The sequence below is a fragment of the Ovis aries genome, chromosome 1, assembly GCF_016772045.2.
Source record: "Ovis aries strain OAR_USU_Benz2616 breed Rambouillet chromosome 1, ARS-UI_Ramb_v3.0, whole genome shotgun sequence".
Taxonomy (NCBI): domain Eukaryota; kingdom Metazoa; phylum Chordata; class Mammalia; order Artiodactyla; family Bovidae; genus Ovis; species Ovis aries.
The window spans coordinates 99,058,757-99,068,269 of record NC_056054.1 but is presented as its reverse complement, the minus strand read 5'-3'; the positions used below and the strand labels follow the sequence as shown (position 1 = coordinate 99,068,269).

At 42.4% G+C, this 9,513-nt stretch overlaps 1 protein-coding gene across 1 annotated transcript in view; it reads left to right on the top strand.

The window, feature by feature from the left end:
- Window positions 1-362: 362 nt before the first annotated feature.
- Window positions 363-9,513, top strand: part of PDZK1 (PDZ domain containing 1) — a 55,233-nt gene continuing 46,082 nt past the window's right edge. Inside the window, exon 1 of the mRNA XM_012179902.5 lies at window positions 363-488. The gene's annotated coding sequence lies outside the window, so the exon portion shown is untranslated. The remainder of the gene's footprint in view (window positions 489-9,513) is intronic.

Below are 9,513 nucleotides of genomic sequence, written 5' to 3'. Positions count from 1 at the left end.
TGAACATAACAGGGCTGTAGATGCACGAAGGTGGGCCCCCTGAGCCCCAACGGCATAGCTATGTATTCACACTGGTTACTGCAAAAACCTCAAAGTTCTGCAAAGACCTCAGGGCTAGAAACTGAATCATAGAGGGCTTCTTTCTTACAGTGAGGCGGCATCTGTGCATCTTGTAAATAGTTGCCTAAATCATTTTCCTAAGATGCCGCTTCTGATCCCTCCTCACTGAGAATCATTGTATGGTAGGCACTGGGGGGTTGACGTGCCTGAGTGCTGGCCTCCTCTCAGGAGAACACTCTCTGCTGAGGCCCCACCCCTGTGAGCCAGAGCCGACCGACTGCACCAGGTGCTGCAAGTCACCCAGAAGTGAGAGGACACCCGAGAAGGAAAGCCGGAAGAGAGACTAATCCGTGCACCAGACACTATTGGGCACTTTCATGAACGGTGACATTTGAATTGAGCTTTTAAAGAAGAGAGAATTTCAAAAGGTAAGTGCTTTTCAGATAGAAGAATAATAGGAATGAACAAGGAGTGGGGCCACTCGGGGCTTGTTTGGAAACCAGTGAAGTGGCTGAGGTGGCTAGAATGTAGGTTGCTTGCTGGCTGGAGGGGCAGCCCCAGTGTCCACAGTCTCCCAGATATTTATCTTGTCAGCCTTCACGTGTCTGAGGTGCCTGAGTCCAATAACACAATTTAACAGCTGATATATTGTTTCCAGGATATTACTATAAAGTGCTCTGTGTTAAAATCTGGTTAATTAAGTCATACTTGTATCTCACTTCTGTAGAACTGTGATGTCTTAGAGATGGAAGGGACAAACACAGTCATCTAGTCCAGTCCCTGGCAGAGTGTAGAAGCTTCCTTGTCAGTGGTTCTCAAAATTGAGTGTGTATCAGAATCACCTGGACAGTTTGGTAAAATACACATGTCTGGGCCCAGCCACAGAGTTTCTGATTCAGTAGGGTTGCAGTGGGGTCCAAGGATCTGGGATCCTAATAAGTTCCCAGGTGCTGCTGTTGCTGTAATTCTTGACAACTGCGTTATTTAATACTTCTTGAATCCTCGGCCTCCATCTCTAGTTGTGTGTGGCTCATGACCACTCACAGCATCCACCCACTATTCTTTGTTGAACCCTCCAGTTGTTTGAAAATTCTCCCTCCCGTTGCCTTCAGAACTGCCTTCCTTTTACTTCCACCCAACCATTGCTCCTAATTCTGCTGAGAGCGCCACACAGAACATGTCTGTGGATGGTGGCTGAGTCACAGGCCTGGGCTCATCTGCTTGCTCTCCCACTAGGTATGTGACCTTGGGCAAGTCTCTCAGCTTTTCTGAATTTTCCTGATTTGTAGAATGGAAATAATATGTTTCTAAAATATCTAAATAAGATGTTTAGATTAAATGAGAAAGTGTGCATAAAATAATTAGCTTGCTTTTTTGGCGCATAGTAAGTACTCAATAAATGCTGAGTTTTAGCACTACCCGGATTCCTTCTCCACGTGTGTGTGTTAGTCGCTCAGTCGTGTCTGACTCTGTGACCCGATAGACTGTAGCCCACCAGGCTCCTCTGTCCATGGGATTCTCCAGGCAAGAGTACTGGAGTGGATTGCCATTTCCTTCTCCACAGGATCTTCCCAACCCAGGGACTGAACCCAGGTCTCCCACATTGCAGGCGGATTCTTTACTGTCTGAGCCACCAGGGGAACCCTTCTCTATGTGGGATCTCATCAAATCACTGAAGAAAGTTAATCATTTTATCTAACATTTCTTCTTTCTGGGATAAATATCCTTAGTTTCTTCACCTATTCCTTCTGGCACAGTGTCAATATTTCCTTCATTTTTGTTACTCTGCTCCAAACAGAGTCTGGTTTGTAAAGTTCCCTTGTGAAGTGTGCATGGGGCTCAGACCTGTCGCTTGCCTCAGCATAGCTGGAGCCTAGTATATTCACTGTCGCCAAAGATCACTTTAGTTTTTGTGGCTAATTTCCACATTTCACTTGACCCCATCAGACTTTTCGGCAATGAAATGCCTGAGGCCACATCTGCACGTCAGGGAAAATTTGTTATTCTGTCACATTTCCCCCTGAGGCTCCCCTGGCTGCCTCCGCGTGGGGCTCTTACTGTGTGTGGGGTGTTGGCTGGGGAGATCACTCTGATCCTGGGTCTGACCTGGGGCTTACACTTGCTTTGTGACTGCTGTGAGAGCAACCCGGACAACAGGCCATGTGAAGAAGCATGTCAGAGGCTGACAGAGAAAAGGGATCTACTTCTTTTCTCTGTCTTGGCCTCTGCCTCTCCTGGCTCCATGGGCCTGGTGGGAGACCCAGCGTCTCCCCTGGGGAAGGGTGAACTGACCCCTTTGGTACAGCCAATAGTTTTCTAGAAGGAAAACAAACTTCAGGGCCAGAGGGCATTTAGAGCAAAGCTGTGTAGGCATTTCAGTCCCCACCCCCTGCCTCTGTCTCTACTGGCCTCTTGCCCAGAGTCCTTGGTAACATCATGAGGAGAGAGTCAGGGCTGTTTTTTATGGGGATGGCGTGGCAGCTTCAGGGGTATAGGTATTAGGGTGACAAGGCAGGCTCTGGGAGCAATGCCTCTCACAGTTTCAATCCCAATTTCTAGTCTGTAGTGAATGGCTTACTGGGAATAATGACCTCAAGTTTTAAACTGAAGGCAGAAGAAATCTGCCCAGGTCACTGGTGTACAGGAGAGTGTCTTACCTCTTCCTGGTCACAGAGGACACCAGTTCCTTTGCAGCCAGGCCTCCCTCCTGCAGAACTGCTGGCTCGGCAGGCTGAACACTGCCACCTGCTCCACATGCTGATCCATATGGCGATATACCAGGTTTTTTCAGGATACAGCAGCCTGGAGGCAGAAATGGCTGCAGTCACAGCTCTGTGTGTCTTCTGGGCTGGGGTGCCACCTCACTGCCACCGCAAAGCCACACTGTGCCATGTGAGCAAATAGGAAGAAGGCTCCTTTCTGCAGTTCACTGCCTATTAGACAGCAGAGTCACACAGCATGTGGCTTTGAAGCTGCAGATCCCTATCTTTCTCTGCTTATAGCCTCTTGACAGCTGCCCCACAAGTGGCAGGTGTGAGTTCCAGTCCTGAGCTCTGTTGTAAGTCTCCTGTCGAGCTCTGTCTTTGGCCAAAGGGGTTGAGGAAACTAGCCTCCTGCATTTTGTGACATCTGCACTTCTTCAGCCTTCCTACAGCCCCTAGGAATCCCAGGCCTCCTGATGCCCAAGCCTTTGAATCAGGGACTTAACATTTTGTCCTCTGGAATATTTCCAGGCTGATCTAGGGGAAAGGAAAAAGATACTGTTTAGCAAGGGATCCATTGTAGCACTCCTGTAGCTGGGGGCGTAGAGGCTGTATACCACCTTATGGTATATCAGTTGGGATCATCTTTAATCTGACTGGGGCTTCTGAGAAGAGGTACTTTCTTCAATGGATAATGAAGGTGAGTATTGTATGTGTGTGTGTGTTTCTGGCATGTTAAAATTCTAAGCAATGGGGAAAAATAGCATGCACATGAATTAGTTGGTTCTCTTAACTAGAGTGTCAAGAAGTCCTGAGACCATCCTGAAGGAGGCAGTACTTTGAGGCAGGGGTGTCTTTTAAATCATGCCACAGACTTGGGTCCATTAATCTGTTCCTTGTCTTGATTCTCTCTCACTGGCCTTTCACTCCTGAATGGGATGGTCCTCAGTCTCCCTGTGAGGGCTGGAGTCAGGCCGAGGCTGTGGCCTTGAGGTCTCTGGCACTTTTCTTGTTTACCTGCCCCTAAGATTGTCCCTTTGGGGCCCCTGAGAAGCTGGAAACTCCCCAAGGATCATTGATCCTCCATTTTTGTGTCTTTCAGAAAGAGGTAAAGATAGACCCTAATTGGTATTCCAAGAGTACCCAGACTTTGATGCATTCAGGAACCGAGGACATGGCCTGCTCTTGCTCGGCACCTGTTTCCCGCCCCCGCCCCTACCAGTGGAAAAGTACTGTGTATTCTGACCCCTCAACTGGGAAAAGGAAGAGGGAGGAAATAACTACTAAAGTGTCCTTTGTAGCCAACTTCCAAGTATTAATAAGTCACAGCTCTCTAGGGGTCCTCAGACCTGCCTTGACCTGCTACCTGGTTGCTGAAAAAACACTAGAAAGTTTAACTCAGCAATCATGTGGAGCCACAGTGTGTGAACCAGCTGAGGACCATGACTTTGCCCTTCCTCCTGCCCATTGCCTGGTACTGCTGTAAAACATTTATCTCAACTCTGTATCTGGACCCTGGCCTAATAAATTCCTCCAAAGGTATGCAGACTAAACAGAATGCTTCTTCAGGTGTTGGATGAGGCCAGAGTAATCTAGGGAGTAACAGAGGAGATTGTCATAAACATTGACAGTCAGGGGCAGAAAACCGCTGGAGCTTAAAATATCAGGCTCCACGTAAGTTAATGAGCTACTAAAAAGACAAGGATAATCAGATCTGAAGTTGGAGTAAAAATATGAACATATCAGGGATTTATCTGAAATGTAAAGGGTGGAGGCTAGAATCTTGTACTAACCCAGGCAGACTGGTGTTGTAGAAGGACATTGGCCTTGGATTTATTTTTTATTGAACTATAGTTGATTTGCAATATTAGTTTCAGGTATACAACATAGTGATTCAATAAGTTTATAGATTATATGCTATTTAAAGTTATTGCAAAATAATGGCTATATTTCCCTGTGCTATACAGTATATTCTTATTGCTTACTTATTTTATACATAGTCCTTTTAAACTTTTAATCCCATACCCTATCTTGCCCCTCCCCCTTTCCTCTCCCACCTGTAACCACTAGTTTGTTTCTACATCTGTGAGTCTGTTTCTGTTTTATTATATTTATTTATTTGTTTTGGTTTTTAGATTCCACATATAAGTGATAACACACACAATTTGTCTCTCTCTGTCTGACTTACTCCACTAAGCATAATGCTCTCTAGGTCCATCTGCACTGTTGCAAATGGCCGAATTTCATTCATTTTTATGGCTAGTGTTCCAGTTTATATACCACATTTTCTTCATTTATTCATCTGTTGACGGATACTCAAGTTGATTCCATATCTTGGTTATTATAAACAATGCTGTTATGAACATGGGGTACATGTATTTTTTCAAATTAATCTTTTCACTTTTTCCAAATGTTTGCCTAACAGGAGGATTGCTGTATCATATGGTAGTTCTAGTTTTAGTTTTTTGAGGAACTGCCTATTGTTCTCCATAGTGGCTGCACCAGTTTACATTCCCACCAACAGCTGAAGGGTCTCCTTTCTCAACACCTTTTCCAGCATTTAATATTTATAGAATTTCTGATGATAATCATTTTGACAGGTGTGAGGTGGGATTTCATTATTGTTTTGATTTACATTTCTCTGATGGTTAGTGATGTTGAGTACATTTTCATATTCCTGTTGGCCATCCATATTTCTTCTTTTTTGAAAAATGTCTATTCAGGTCTTTTGCCCATTTTTGAATCAGAATTGTTTATTTTGATATTGAGTTGTATGATCTGTTTATCTATTTTGGATATTAATCCCTTATCAGTCATATCATTTGCAAATACTTTCTCCCATTCAATAGGTTATTTTTTCATTTCGTTGATGGTTTCCTTTACTGTGCAAAGCTTTTAAGCTTTATTTGGTTCAGTTCAGTTCAGTCGCTCAGTTGTGTCAGACTCTTTGTGACCCCATGAATCGCAGCACACCAGGCCTCCCTGTCCATCACCAACTCCCGGAGTTCACCCAAACTCATGTCCATCGAGTCGGTGATGCCATCCAGCCATCTCATCCTCTGTCGTCCCCTTCTCCTCCTGCCCCCAATCCCTCCCAGCATCGGAGTCTTTTCCAATGAGTCAACTCTTCACATGAGGTGGCCAAAGTATTGTAGTTTCAGCTTTAGCATCATTCCTTCCAAAGAACACCCAGGACTGATCTCCTTTAGAATGGACTGGTTGGATCTCCTTGCAGTCCAAGGGACTCTCAAGAGTCTTCTCCAATACCACAGTTCAAAAGCATCAATTCTTCAGCACTCAGCTTTCTTCATAGTTCAACTCTCACATCCATACAAGACCACTGGAAAAACCATAGCCTTGACTAGACGGACCTTTGTTGGCAAAGTAATGTCTCTGCTTTTTAATATGCTATCTACGTTGGTCATAACTTTTCTTCCAAGGAGTAAGTGTCTTTCAATTTCATGGCTGCAATCACCATCTGCAGTGATTTTGGAGCCCAAAAATAAAGTCTGACACTGTTTCCACTGTTTCCCCATCTAGTTCCCATGAAGTGATGGGACCAGATGCCATGATCTTTGTTTTCTGAATGTTGAGCTTTAAGCCAACTTTTTCACTCTCCTCTTTCACTTTCATCAAGAAGCTTTTTAGTTCCTCTTCACTTTCTGCCATAAGGGTGGTGTCATCTGCATATCTGAAGTTATTGGTATTTCTCCTGGCAATCTTGATTCCAGCTTGTGCTTCTTCCAGCCCAGCGTTTCTCATGATGTTACTCTGCATAGAGGTTAAATAAGCAGGGTGACAATATACAGCCTTGACGTACTCCTTTTCCTATTTGGAACCAGTCTGTTGTTCCATGTCCAGTTCTAACTGTTGCTTCCTGACCTGCATATAGGTTTCTCAAGAGGCAGGTCAGGTGGTCTGGTATTCCCATCTCTTTCAGAATTTTCCACAGTTTATTGTGATCCACACAGTCAAAGACTTTGGCATAGTCAATAAAGCAGAAATAGATGTTTTTCTGGAACTCTCTTGCTTTTCCATGATCCAGAGGATGTTGGCAATTTGATCTCTGGTTCCTCTGCCTTTTCTAAAACCGGCTTGAACGTCTGGAAGTTCATGGTTCACATATTGCTGAAGCCTGGCTTGGAGAATTTTGAGCATTACTTTACTAGCATACGAGATGAGTTAGGTCTCATTAAAAAATTTTTTTTTCTTTTTTTTACTTTAGGAGATAGATAAAAAAAAATTCCTACAATTTATGTCAAAGAGTATTCTGCCTATGTTATCTTCTACAAGTTTTATGGTTTTATGGTTTCAGGTCTTACAATTAGGTCTTTAATTCATTTTGAGTTTATTTTTATGTAAGGTATGAGAAAATGTTATAATCTCATTCTTTTGCATGTAGCTCTCCAGTTTTCCTAGCACTGCTTATTGTGGAGACTGTCTTTTCCTCATTGTATGTCCTAGATTAATTGCCCTTGTGTGGGGATTTACTCCTGGGCTCTTTGTTCTGTTCCAGTGTATGCCTTGTGCCAGTACCATACTGTTTTGATTACTGTAGCTTTGTAGTATAGTCTATAATCTGAAGTTAGGGAGTGATACTTTCAGCTTTGTTCTTTTTTCTCAAGATTGCTTTGGCAATTCAGGGTCCTTTGTGGTTCCATATAGATTTTAGGATTATTTGTTCTAGTTCTGTGAAAAAGGTCATAGGCATTTTGATATGGATTGCATTAAATGTGTAGATTACTTTGGGTAGTTATGGACATTTCAACAATATTAATTCTTCCAATGCAAGAGCATGAGTTAACTTTCTATTTATTTGTATCATTAATTTCCTTCATCAGTGTTTTGTAGTTTCCAGTTATTTCACCTCCTTCCTTAAGTTTACTCCTTGGTACTTTATGCTTTTTGATGCAATTTTGAGCAAGACTGTTTTCTTATTTTCTCTTTCAGATAGTTCATTATTCTGGAGAGGGAAATGGCAATCCACTCCAGTACTATTGCCTGGAAAATCCCATGGACAGAGGAGCCTGGTAGGCTACAGTCCATGGGGTCGCAAAGAGTCGGACATGACTGAGTGATGTTCCTTCCTTCCTTCCTAGTGTATAGAAAAATAGCAAATTTCTACATATTTGCCTCGTATCCTGCAACTTTGCCAAATTCATTTATAAGTTCTAACAACTTTCTGTGGAAACTTTAGGGGTTTCTAGTGTCATTTGTTGTCACTGTTGTTCAGTCTCCCAGTCACGTACCACTCTTTGCAGCCCCATGGACGGCAGCACGCCAGGTTTCCCTGTCCTTCACTATCTCCTGGAGGTTGCTCAAACTTATGTCCATTGAGTCGATGATGCCATCCAAATGTCTCATCCTCTGTGACCCCCTTCTCCTCCTGCCCTCAATCTTTCCCAGCATCAGCATCTTTTCCAGTGAGTTGGCTCTTCACATCAGGTAGCCAAAGTATTGTCAAAGTATTATCTAAGTGTAATGTCATCTGCAAATAGTGAATTTTACTTCTTCCCTTCCAATTTGGATGCCTTTTATTTCTTTTTCTTTTCTGATTGCTGTAGCTAGGACTTCCAATACTACGTTAAATAGAAGTGGTGAGAGTGAGCATCCTTGTCTTATTCTTGATCTTAGAGGAAAGGCTTTCAGCTTTTCACCATTCAATATGATGTTAGTTGTGGGTCTGTCATAAATGTCCTTTATTATGTTGAGATATATTCCCTCTATACCAACTTTGATGAGACTTTAAAATGAATGGATGTTGAATTTTGTCATTTTTTCTGTGTCAATTGAGATGATCATGTGATTTTTATCCTTCCTTTTGTTAATGTGTTTTATCACACTGATTGATTTGTAGATATTAAACCATCTTCGTATCCCTAAAATCCCAAGTTTTTTATCCATGGCTCTGCTCTGAACTTGGGGTTAAGTGACTTGGTTAAGTCACTTCATCTCTTTGAGTCTTTTTGCATAGTAAAAAAATTAAATTGGTACAACTCAATAACAGAAAATCCAGCAATCTGATTAAAAATGGGCAAAGGACTTGAATACACATTTCTCCAAAGAAGATATACAAAAGTTTAATAAGCACATTTTTAATCTTTTGGGAAATACAGATCAAAACCATAAGGAGATATCATTTCACACCCATTAGGATGACTATTATTTAAAAAATACAGAAAATATCAAGTGTCGGTGAAGATACAGAGAAATTGGAAGTTTTGTGCACTGTTGATGATAATGCAAATAGAGCAGCTGCTGTGGAAACACAGTACCGCAGTTCCTCAAAAAACTAAACATAAAATTGCCATATAATCCAGCAATTACACTTCTGGGTATATACTCAAAAGCACTGAAAGCAGGAACTCAAACAGATGTCTGTACACTCATGTTCATAGCAGCATTATTCACAATAGCCAAAAGTAATCCACTCAACACTGAGTGGATGAATACATAAAATATGGTGTATACACACAATGGAATATTATTCAGTCTTGAAAAGGAAAATTCTAATACATGCTAAACATGGATAAACCTTGAAGATATTTGCTGAGTGAAATAGGCCAGTCACAAAAAGACAAATATCGTGTGATTCCACTTGTACAAGGTACCTAGAGTAGTCAAATTCATAAAGACAAACAATAGAATGTTGGTTGCCAGAGCCCCAGGGGATGACAAGGGACAGTTGTTTAATAGACGTGTAGTTTCAGTTTGGGAAGATAAAGAGGTCCTGGAGATGAATGGTGGTGAT